We start from the raw sequence: 13229 nt of genomic DNA, 5'->3' as shown, positions 1-13229 counted from the left end.
TAAAGCTCCTTACAACAAAATATATTTCAAGTGCCCAACCTCAGAGAGACTTTCTCAAGAAGTCTTTAGGCCAGCAGAGCTCCATATGTGTGGACTGTTTAACCTTTCCCTTACTTTTGGAAACTCCTTTAACACCTCCAATTTTTTGAACTACTGAGCATATTTTATTCCACATATGAATTCACAGATTTTCTAACTCTTCTCCTCTAATTGTGTTTTACTAGGGTCGAAGGTAATGACAAGGCATTGTTCTTGATGAGAGTTGGAAGATTTTTGCGTAGCATATGTTTGCGTACACATTGGATTCATTTTCCTATTTTCCATTCAAAATACTGAATCCCTGACACTAACCCATACCCTACTAGACTTTGACGATTAATCCTAATATGGTGAAGAAAAATAACCCAAAGAGTATAGAAATACAAGCAGTTCAGAGGAGGCATGGTGTATACTAGGTCTTGCCTTTTGCATGATAAAGGGTAGGTATTATAAAAATAGTCAATTTTTAATTGAAATAGTTCTACATGTATTTTTAAAGGTAACAAATATGTGACTTCCTGTCTCCTTTTCTCTGTAGCCTATTCAGCACATGTATTTTTATACACACATATAGAATCCTACCTGGTATCACACATAATTTCTTTTGAGGATACTGACTTGGAAGATAAAAATTGTGAGAAGAGTTCATTCCTCCTAAACGCTGTTGGAACTGAAAGTTCAACCTATGTCAGCTTCCTAGTAGAACAACATTATACATGAATCCATGTTAAGCAAAATGAATATTTTTCGATATGTGGATTATATATATTTCATGATGAAATGCGATTGGCATATATATTGCTACTTTTTAATGTCTGTGTGTGTGTGTGTGTGTGTGTGTGTGACTCTCCAAGTTTTTTAAAATATGAAATATATGTGTATTATATACACTCCCTAAATTCATTCATGTTCATGTATGTGGATTTCTAATCAACTTTTCAGAAGATTATTCTCAGAAATATTCCTCCACCTGGAATACATATTTGTTTCCCATTACTGAAATCTGACTTCAGTTAATGGTTCACACAAATCCTAACATTTCTACATTAACTGACCCAGTTTAACATCAATGCAAGTAGATTACTATGGGACAAGATGTCTATTTTGAACTTCATTTCTATTCAACACTGCTACATTACTATTTCTTCACGTTTAGCCCATCATAGCATATATATTTCATCCACAAGTTCACAAATTTAGAGGCATTTGGTTCACTTTAAATCCCTTCCTGCTTTAGAACACATGTATTCATCCAGGTTTCTTGACTGGAATTTTTTGAGACTTCTTTCCAAACACATTATTTTCGATTTCCATAATCCTTTTGAAGAAAATCTCACACACCCTTCATGATAAACCATAACCTAATATTACCATTAGATGTATAACTGGTTGGAATGAATGATTGTATATCAATATTAGATTTCCTGTATATTTTCAGATATCAATTAAATGAATTATTTAAAGTGGAACCAGTTATATTATTTATTCACAGTATGGTCTACTCATGCATTATCTCTATATTCACAGACACAGCTTACACCTCTTTGTACCCCCAATACTAATTTATACGTCTTCTCAATATTACTCCCTGAAATGGTTGAAGAAATACTCATGTCACCTGATCTACATATACATTTTATCACAGTAATATTCTGGACAAAACTGCAAAGGTCACACTTATGATTTTACAAAGCCTAAATGGAAAGTGAACACGGATTTCTGAAAACATCCATGTCCATGTTGCCTAATGCTCTCAAATGTCATTCTTTGGTGACTACATATTTGTTTCTTCCTAAGATTATATATTCAAACTCAATCCTGTTGAAAATGTCTAATCCTAACACTCACTTTGTACTTTGCCTAATTTCCTATTGTCTTCCTTGATATTTGCTTTCCTACATTTTTTCCCTAGTTCATCTTTGTGACTGACTCTTCACATGTGCTGACATTGGCATTCACTCTCTAATCGAAACCCTGTTGCTAAAGATTTTTTTTTCCAAATTCTATACTCACACTTCTTCCGAAAACTACCGATTATCTTCCTAATCTTACCGACTATCCCTTTTGGAGTTGATGTTCCCTTCTAAATTCAATCATCCAAGGTACAAAGTCTTATGCCATTGTATATTGATTTATCCAAGAAAACTCTACTGAAGGTAATTCAATGCTAAGTATCCCAATCAAGGGCCCAATTCCCTTCTTGGCTTCAAATCTTACCTAGATTTCTGTTTTCATACATATATTTCACCTCTATGTTCTTATAAATATAGCAGATTCCCAATATCATTATTCATCCCTCAGAATAATTCCTAACCCAAATTGAACAAGTTATTAATGCTAACCATACACTGTTCCCTCAATCTAACTTTACAGAAGAGCGGGACAGAGTTGGTCTTACAATACAGGAATATAGGGGATCTTCCACCTGCTGAGAACCTCAAAGGTCCATGCAGATATGACCCCTGGAGAAGATGTAGGCAGATATGAAGGACCAAACAAGGCCTGTGTGGAGAGCTGTTCCTGGGTGCCTATGGTTGATATACCATTCTAACTTGTAAAAGTGTCACATGAAGTAGGGGTAGCCACCAGCACTTGTCCCCGTTGAACTTCTTGTATTTCGTTAAGCAAATACCAAACTCCCAGTGCAGCAGCAAGAAACACCACGAAAATGGAGGATGAACAAATGGCTTCACAGTCCACATGGGGAGACACTTTGCCCCCATTGGCCACAGATTACCTACAAACAGGGAATTCAGTACTGCTGCCATATGTTCATTATTAAATAAGATACCATGTCCTCCAGGTCACATAGATGCACACCCAGCTTTGATGGTCTCACTACAAAGAAGCTATAGCTCCGGACAACAATATAAATTTAAGTGCCCAACCTGAAAGCCAGTTTCTCAAGAAGTCTTTAGGCCAGCAGAGCTCCATGTTTGGGTTGTCTTTACAATGTCCCTTACTTTGTGAAACTCCTCCACCACATCCAAGGTTGTGAACTCCTGAGAATTTCCCATTCCAGATTGGATTTATTTTCCAATTTTCACTTCTACAGTAACTGACCTAGTTTTACATCAATGCAAGTAGATTCCTATGGAATATGATGTGTATTTTGAAGTTCATTTTTATTCAACACTGTTACACTACTATTTCTTCAGTTTATGCACATAATAGGATATATATTTATTCCACAAGTTAGGAAGTTTATAGGCATTTGTTTCACTTTCAATCACTTTCTGCTTCAGAACACATGTATTCCTCCATGTTTCTTGACTGGTCTTCTCATGAGACTTCTTTCCAAACACATTATTTTCTATTTCCGTAATCACTTTTGAAACAAAACTCACACACCCTTCATTATAAACCATAACTCTAAGATTACCATTAGATGTATAACTCTTTGGAATGAATGATTGTATATCAATATAAGATTTCCTATATATTTTCAGATATCAATTCAATCCATTATTTAAGTGGAACCAGTTATATTTTTTCCCAGTATGATCTATTTATGCATTATCTCTATATTCATAGACACAGCGTACACCTCTTTGTACCCCCAATACTAATTTATTCGTCTTCACAATATTGCTCCCGGAAATGGTGGAAGAAATACTCATTTCACCTGATCTACATATACATTTTATTACAGTAATATTCTGGACACCAAATGCAAAGGTCACACTTATTATTGTACCAAAGCCTAAATGGAAAGTGAGCATGGATTACTAAAAATATCCATGTCCACATTGCCTAATTCTCTCAAATGTCAATCCTATTCCTGACTACATATGTGTTTCTTCCTAAGATTATACATTCAACCTGAACCCTTTGAAAATGTCTAATCCTATCACTTTATAGTTTGCCTGATTTTGTAATGTCTCTATTGATATCTGCTTTTCTACATATTTCCCAAGTTCATCATTGTGATTGACTCTTCACATGTGCTGACAAACATATTCACTCTCTAACCAAAACCCTATTGCTAAAGAACTTTTGTTCCAAATACTATACTCACTCTTCTTCCTATACCTACCGACTATCTTCCTAATCCTACCGACTATCCCTGTTTGACTGGATGTTCTCTTGTACATTCAATCATCCAAGGTAGAAGATCCTATGCCATTGATTATAGATTTATTTTAGACATCTGTGCAAAAAGTAATTCAATGCTAATTATCCCAGTCAAGGTCCCAATGCCATTCTGGGCTTCGAATCTTACCTAGATTTCTGTTTTTATAATTATATTTCACCTCTATATTCTTTTAAATATTTTAGGTTCCAAATACCATCATTCATCCAGCAGAATGATTTCTAACCCAAATCAAACATGTTGTTAACCTTAACCATTCACTGTTCCATCAATCTAACTTTACGGAAGAGCAGGGATAGAGTTGGTCTTAAAACACAGGAATGTATGAGATATTTCACCTGATGAAAACCTCAAAGGTACATGCATAAATGATCCCTGAAGAAAATGAAGGCAGCTATAAAGGACCTGAGAGAGCAAAAGTCATCTTCAATGGCAAACAACCTGGTCAGGATGAAGGGTTCTGTCTGAATCAGCCTCTCTCTTCTTAATGTAGAGAAAATGGACCAAACCCAGCCTGTGTGGGTAGCTGTTCCAGGGCGCCTATTATTGATATACCATTCTAACTTGTGAAAGTGTAACAGGAAGTAGGGGCAGCCTCCTTCTCATGTGACACTTGGAAGCCACTGGTAGGACAAAGTGATTGCCAAGGCAGTAACCTCATTGAGTTCCTGAAGGAAGTGACCTCACCTCACTTCCTTGGTGATTAAAATCTCTGAACTTGGGATTCATGAAGCCAGTCACCCATAGCCAGTCTCAGTCTCAGTCCCAGTGGTCACACTTGTTTGGATTTACCAAAGACAGAGTCAGTCTTTCTTGGTAATTACTGATGTGAGGATGGCCAAATGCCAGGAAAGCTCTGAAGAGGAGCCGTTTCTGAGAAAGCAGGTAGTGGCTCACCTCTGGCTCCTGACACCTTCACAGAGTTAGCCAAGGAGACCAGATCTGACACAGGTCAGGCCATTTCAGGGGAATATAGTATGGTCCACCAGTCAGAGGACACTCTGGATATTCACAGACCTACTTGAGTTAAGGAGGTGCCTTTGTCGGTGTGGGTGTGAGTTTGTGGTTTTGTCTAATGTTTTGAGAATAGGTAGGAAAGGCGGTTTGTTTGGATTGGAGTGGACTGTTTCTAGTAAGTCGTTTGACAATTCGAGTGCTTCTATGTCTGTGTTTCCCACTCTGTCCGTGGTTGTAGACATTAGAAAAGACAATGCATCAAGGATGTGTCCTGTCTAGTAGAATTCTTCCCAGCATTCTTCCTGCCCGATTTAGGAATGGACTGTGGCTCGCCTTATGCATGGGAAACACCTACTAACTTTCTAAGTTCCTGTTTTCTTCCTGAATTCCGGCAAATCTCAAGAATAGGCCCATGGTTTTGAGTCCAAGATATGTACCACCTCCAAGCTCTGTGACATGGCCATGTACTTGATAGCTGTAGGGAATGGGAACATCTTAGAAAACTCAAATAACTGTGTGACCAGTAAACTCTCAGTGGAGAGACCCTGCTTTGGTTTATTTGCATACTTATGGTTATGTTGCCCTGAATGTCAAGAAGGTCTTTGCCTCAGGCCACCCCTTTGTGAAGCCTGAAGAAAACTGTTTTCAAATGGAAATAAATGGGCATAACATGTTGCTCTTTGCTTAATTGCTTTGGAAAGGGATGTGTCCGAATCAGCCTCTTGGGCCTCTGTGAGGTTGTGGCTTAGATTCTCAGCACATGATAGATCTAAAGATAGATTCCATGTGTGCAATCAAAACCAAAATGGCAAAAAAATTAGTCATTGTGGATGAGTCTCTTGCATTCCTCTGTTTGGTTCTTTACCTCCATCAAGTGTGAATAGGAATCCTTTAGGTCAAATGAGTTCTTCAAAGCCCTGCAGAGGTGCTTGTGTTTTCTCAAGACTCCAAATCACATAAAGAATCTATACCTGAGAGTCAGTAGGCCTGAAATTGGAGAAGGAGAGCAGTATTAATGGCAGGCCTATTTGATCACTCCTGGTTCACAGGAAGGGTGTCCATGTCACCCTGACTTTAGGCAAATGAGGGGCAAGCAACATTATTTTGGACACTCTCTTGGGATGCATTCCGCATGGTAACCTCCAGCCAGAGGTTATGATGAATGTCTATATTTAAGAAGATGAGGGCCATGTGGGTGTATTTTGGTTTTAATTGTGGTCATTCTTGTGGCAGTTGGAAGAGATGACTGGATCCACCTGGGCTTGAACTCTGGTGTCATTCCCCTTAGAGACTGAGTTCTGGAACACACATCAAGGAAGAATTGCCATAAATTGTGTGGGGATTTTAAGAGGCCACGCATGAGAGTCGCCCTTGGAAACTGAGATCTATGCCCACGGTGGCTTTCCACAGAGCACTGGGAATCTCAGACAGGATATCACATGATTTAATTCTGAAAGACTTGGCAGCCATATTTGATAGTCAAAACACACATGGACCTCAATTGTAGACCTCAATGGGCGTGGCTTCATGTGACCTTTTGGCCATGCTCTGGGAAGCCTTGCCTGTGAGAGTTCTCCAGAGCTTTCATTGAAATGATCTTCCTCAACATTGAATAATTCCTGAATGAATTGAAATAAACAGTGCCTCCAACTTTATCCTTGAAAATTGGCTAGATAAATACCATGAAATTTTTAAAATTCCAATGACCAGGTGGCACTGAAGAACCTTTGGATGTCCTGTTGCTGATCATGAGTGTACCAGACAGTGCCTTGATTAACTGGTTTTCATGAATATGGTGTAGAACAGAGATGCCAGTAATTTGGAGCCTGTAGAATAGTGGGCCTAGAGCAGAGGTGATTAATTGTGTGATAAAACATCTGTGGTGGGGTCATGTGGATCTGCCATTGTCTTCCAAATGGCTTGTGACTGACATGGTGCAGCCAGCAGAACATTGTATGTAAACGCATCATGTTATATGGAGAGGTTTAAGGGCAATGTTCAGAATCAGGATGCTATGGTCACGGAGGCAACCTATGTGGTATACAAGCCCTGTTGGTGCATTCTCCTGCAGACCCTGACCCACCACATGTGACAGAACTCCCTCCAGCACTGTGGTCAAGTTTAACTCCTTGTATTTCATGAAACAAATACAAAACTCTGAGTGCAGCAGGAGACATTATAAAAAGTGGAGGATGATGAAATGGCTTCACAGTCCACATGGGGAGACACATAGACCCCAGTGGCCATAGTTTACCTACAAAGAGAGAATTCAGCACTGCTGCTTCATGTTAATTGAAAAATTATAAACCATGTGCTCAAGGTCACAGAGATGCATAAACAGCTTTGATGGTCTTACTAGAAAAAAAGCTAAAGCTCCTGAAAACAACATGTATTTCAACTGTCCATCTTAGAGGCAGTTTCTGCAGAGTCTTTAGGCTGGCAAATCTTCATGTTTGTGGAGTATTTACATAGTCCCTTACTTTTGGAAACTCCTCTACCATCTCCAAGGTTGTGAAATCCGGAGCAGTTTTCATTTCAGGTATGAATTCAAAGATTTTCTAACTCTTTTCCTCTAATTGTGTCTTACTTGGGGTGAAAATAATGTAAAGTTATTGTTCTAAATGAGAGTGGGAAAATTTTTGTGTAACACTAATTTGCATACACATTGATCCATTTTCCAATTTTCCATTTGAAATACTGAATCCCTGACAGTAACTCATACCCTACTATACTCTGACTACTAATCCTAATATGATGGAGCATAATACCCAAACAGAATGAAAATACAAGCAGTTCAGTGGAGACATGGTGTACAGTTGGACTTCCCTTTTGCATGATTAAGGGTAGGTGTTATAAATCTACTCAATTTTTAATTGAAATAGTCCTCCATGTGTTTTTAAAGTTCACAAATATGTTAATATGTCTCCCTTTCTCTGTAGCCTACTCAGCACATGTATTTTTATATGCACATAGAGAATCCTACCTGGTATCATACGTACATTTTCATGAGTTGGCTGAATTGGCAGATACAAATTGTGAGAAGAGATCAGTCCTCCTAAACCCTGTGGGAACTGAAAATTCAAACTATGTGTGAGCTTCCCAGTAGAACAATATTATACATAAATCCATGTTCAGTATAATAAATATTTTTGCATCTGTGGATGATGTATATTACATGATGAATTATGATTAGCATGTATTTATTGATACTTTTTAATGTATATTTGTGTTTATTTTATATATATCTCCAGATTTCTCAAAATATGAAATATATGTGTCTTATACACACTCTGTAAATTCATTCATGTTCATGTATATGGATTTATAATCAACTTTTCAGAAGATAATTCTCAGAAATATTCATCCACCTGAAATACATATTTGTTTCCCAGTACTGAAAACTAACTTCAATCAATGGTGTTTACAAATCCTAATATTTCTACAGTAACTGACCCAGTTTAACATCAATGCCAGTAGATTCCAATGGGACATGATGTCTATATTGACCTTCATTTTAATCCAACACTGGTACATTACTATTTCTTCAGTTTTTGCACATCATAGGATATGTATTTCATCCACAAGTTCACAAATTTATAGGAATTTGTTTCACTTTCAAACACTTCTTGCTTCAGAACACATGTATTCCTCCATGTTACTTGATTCATCTTTTCATGAGACTTCTTTCCAAATACATTATTTTCAATTTCCATAATCAATTTCAAAGCTAAAATCACACACTCTTCATGATGAACCATAACATTAATATTAACATTAGATGTATAACTGGTTGGAATGAAAAATTGTATATCAATATAAGATTTCCTCTATATGTTCACGATTCAATTCAATCCATTATTTAAAGTTGGAACCAGTTATGTTTTTTATTCACAGTATTGTCTATTAATGCATTATCTCTATATTCATAGATACAGTGTACTCCTCTTTGTCCCTTCAATACTAATTTATACGTCTTCAAAATATTGCTCCCAGAAATGGTGGAAGAAATACTCATGTCACCTTATCTATATATAGATTTCATCACAGGAATATTCTGGACACAAAAAGCGAAGGTCACACTCATGATTGTATCAAAGCCTAAATGCCAAGGGAGCGTGGATTACTAAAAAGAACCATGTCCAGGTTGCCTAATGCTCTCAAATGTAAATCCAATTGGTGACTACATATTTGTTTCTTCCTAAGATTATATATTCAACCTCAAACATGTTGAAAATATCTAATCCTATCACTCACTTCATACTTTTCCTGATTTCGTAATATCTTTATTGATACCTGCTTTCATACATATTTCCCCCAGTTCATCATTGTGACTGACACTTCACATATGCTGACATTTACATTCACTCTCTACCCGAAACCCTATTGCTAAAGAACTTTTGGTCCAAATCCTATACTCACTCTTCTTTCTAAACCTACTGACTATCTTCCTAATGCTACTGACTATAGTTTTTTGACTCGATGTTCTCTTAGACAATCAATTATCCAAGGCATAAGGTCCTATGCCATTGTATATCAATTTATCTGAGACACATGTGCAGAACATAATTCAAACCTAAGTATCCCACTCAAGGGCCCAGTTCCCTTCTGGCTTCCAATCTTACCTAGATTTCTGTTTTTGTACTTATATTTTACCTATATATTTTTGTAAATATCACAGGCTCCCAATACCATTATTCATCCGGCAGAAAGATTCCTAACGCAAATCAAACATGTTATTAACCCTAAACATACACTTTTCCCTCAATCTAACTTTACAGAAGAGGAGGAACAGAGTTGGTCTTACAATACAGGAATGTAGGGGATCTTCCACCTGCTGAGGACATCAAAGGTATATGCAGAAATGATCCCCTGAGATGATGAAGGAAGCTATGAAGGACCTGAGGGAGCAAAAGACATCTTCCATGGCAAACTATCTGGTCAGGATGAAGGGATGTGTCTCAATCAGCCTCTACCTTCTTAATGTAGAGAAGATGGACCAAACCAGGCCTGTGTGGAGAGCTGTTCCCAGGTACCTATGGTTGGTATACCATTCTAACTGTGAAAGTGTGACAGGAAGTAGGGACAGCCTCCATCTCATGGGACTTTTAGATGTAACTTTTAGGACAAAGTGGTTGCAAAGTCAGTGACCTCATTCAGTTCCTGAAGGAAATGACCTCACCTCACTGCCTTGGTGATGGAACTCTCTGGACGTTTGATCCTGGAAGACAGGCACCAAGAGCCAGTCACAGTCCCAGTCCCAGTGGTCTCACTTGTTTTGATTTATCAAGAACAGAGTCAGTCTTTCTTAGTACCTACTGATGTGACGATGGCCAAATGACAGGAAAGCTCTGAAGAGGAGCTTTTCCTGGGAAATCAGGTAGTGGCTCACCCATGGCTCCTAACAACTTCAAAGTGTTGGCCAAGGAGACTAGATCTGATACAGGACAGGCCATTTTGGGGGAACATACAATGGCCCACCATTCCGAGGACACTCTGGATAGTCACAGACTTACTTGAGCAAAGGAGGTGCCTTTGAGTGTGTGTGTGTGGGTTTGTGGTTTTGTCTCATGTTCTGAGAATAGGAAGGAAAGGCTCTTTGTTTGGATTGGTGTGGACTGTTTCCAGTAAGTCGTTTGACAAGGCGAGTGCTTCTATGTCTGTGCATCCCACTCTGTCCGTGGTTGTAGACATTAGAAAAGAGAATGCATCAATGGATGTTTCCTGTCTAGTAGAAAGCTTCCAAACATTCATCCTGCCCAATTTACAAATGGACTGCAGCTTGTCTTATTGAAGGGCAACATCTGCTCTCTTACTAAGTTTCTGTTTTCTTCCTGAATTCTGGAAACTCTCCAGAATAGCCTCATGGTTTTGTGTCCAAGATATGTACCACCTCCAAGCTCTGTGATATGGTGATGTACTGGATAGCTGAAGGGAATGGCGAGCATCTAAGAAAACTCAGATATCAGTGGGACCAGGAAAGTCTCAGTGGAGAAACCCTTCTTTTGGGCTTTTGCTTACCTATTGTTCTGCTGCCCTGAATTTCAGGAAGGTTTTTACTTCAGGATACTCATTTGTGAAGCCTGAAGAAAACAGTTTTCAAATGGAAATGAATGGGCATCACCTATGGCTCTTTGCTTAATTTCATTGGAAATGGATGTTTCTGAAACAGCCTCTTGGCCCTGTGTGAGGCTGTGGTTTGATACTCAGCACCTTATACATCCCACGTGTTCATCCAAAACCAAAATGGCCAAAAGAGCAGTCCTTGTGGATGAAGTCTCTCCCTATCTCTGTAAGGTTCCTGACCTCTATCAAGTGAGAATAGGGTGCCTTTGGGTCAAATGAGTTCTTCAAAGCCCTTCAGAGGCTAGCCCATAGGTGATTCCAATGATTCCAATTCACATGAAGATTCTAAACCCCACAGTCAGTAGTCCTCAAATTGGAGAAGCAGAGCAGTATTAACGGCAGGCCTATTTGATCAGTCATGGTTCACAGAAAGGTGTTCAGGCCACCCCAACTTTAAGCAAATGAGGGGCAAGGGAGCTTATTTTGGACACTGTCTTGGGCTGTGACCCTCATGGAAACCTCCATCCAGAGGTTAAAATGAGTGTCTATATGGAGGAAGATGATGGCCATGTGGAAGTGTTCTGGTTTTAAATGTGGTTATTAGTGTGGTTGTTGAAAAATATGACTGGCTCCACCTGGTCTTGAACTCTGGTGTGATTCCCCTTAGAGACTGAGTTCTGGAACTGATCTCAGAGAAGTATTGCCATGAGTTTTGTTGGGATTTTAGAAGGCCATGCATGAGAGTCACCCTTGGAAACTGAGATCTGTGCCCAGGAAGGCTTTCCACAGAGCACAGGGAATCTCAGCCAGGTTATCACATAATTTTTTTCTTAAAGAATTAGCAGCCATAGTTGAGAGGCAAAACAGGCAAGGATTTTACATTGTAGACCTCAATGGGCCTGGCTTCATGTGACCATTTGGCAACACTTTGGGAAGCCTTGCCTGTGAGAGTTATCCAGAGCGTTCATTGAAATGGGCTTCCTCACCATTCAATGGTTACTGAATTAAATGAAACCCTCAGTGCCTACAACTTCATCCTTGAAAAATGGGCTCGATAAATACCATGAAATTTTTGAAATTCCCATGACCAGGTGGCACTGGAAAACCATTGGAGATCCTGTTGCTGATCATGAGTGTACCAGAAAGTGCCTTGATTGACTGGGTTTCACAAAAAAATTGTGTAGAACAGAGATGCCAGTAAGTTGGAACCTGCTGAGTAGTGGGCCTAAAGCAAAGGTGGGTAGGTGTGAGATAAAACATCTCTGGTGGATTCATGTGGATCGGCCGTTGGCTTTCAAATGGCTTGTGACTGACATGATGCAGCCAGCAGACCCTTATATGAAAAGGCATCTTGTTATATGGATAGGTTTCTGGGCAATGTTCAGAATCAGGTTGATATGGTCAAGGGGGCAAGCTATGTTGGACATAAGCCTGGTTGGTGCATTCTCCTGCAGACTCTGTCCCACCACACGTGACAGAACTCCCTCCAGCACTGTGTCCCAGTTGAACTCCTTGTATTTCATGAAGCAAGTACCAAACTCCCAGTGCAGCAGCAAGAATCACCACGAAAAGTAGAGTATGACCAAATGGCTTCACAGTCCACACGAAGAGACACTTATCCCCCAGTTGCCACAGTTTACCTACAAAGTGAGAATTCAGCACTGCTGCCTCATTTTCATTGGAAAAGAAGATACCATGTCCTCCAGGTCACATAGATGTTGACCTAGTTTTGATGCTCTCACTACATAGGATGCTAAAGCTACCGACAACAACATACATTTCAAGTGTCCCAACTCAGAGGCAGTATCTCAAAAAGTCTTTAGGCCTGCAGAGCTCCATGTTTGTGGAGTGTTTACCTTGTCTTTTATTTTTGGAAAGTCATCTACCACCTCCAAGGTTGTGAGCTCCTGAGCATATTCCATTCCGGGTATGTATTCACAGATTTTCTTACTCTTATCCTCTAATTGTGTATTTCTTCCAGCGAGGGTAATATCAAGGGATTGTTCTTAATGTGAGTGGGAAGATTTTTGTGTAGCACATATTTGCAAACACATTGGGTTTATTTTCCTATTTTCCA

Source organism: Callospermophilus lateralis, unplaced genomic scaffold (assembly GCF_048772815.1).
Source record: "Callospermophilus lateralis isolate mCalLat2 unplaced genomic scaffold, mCalLat2.hap1 Scaffold_189, whole genome shotgun sequence".
NCBI lineage: Eukaryota > Metazoa > Chordata > Mammalia > Rodentia > Sciuridae > Callospermophilus > Callospermophilus lateralis.
This window is presented reverse-complemented; position numbering follows the sequence as displayed.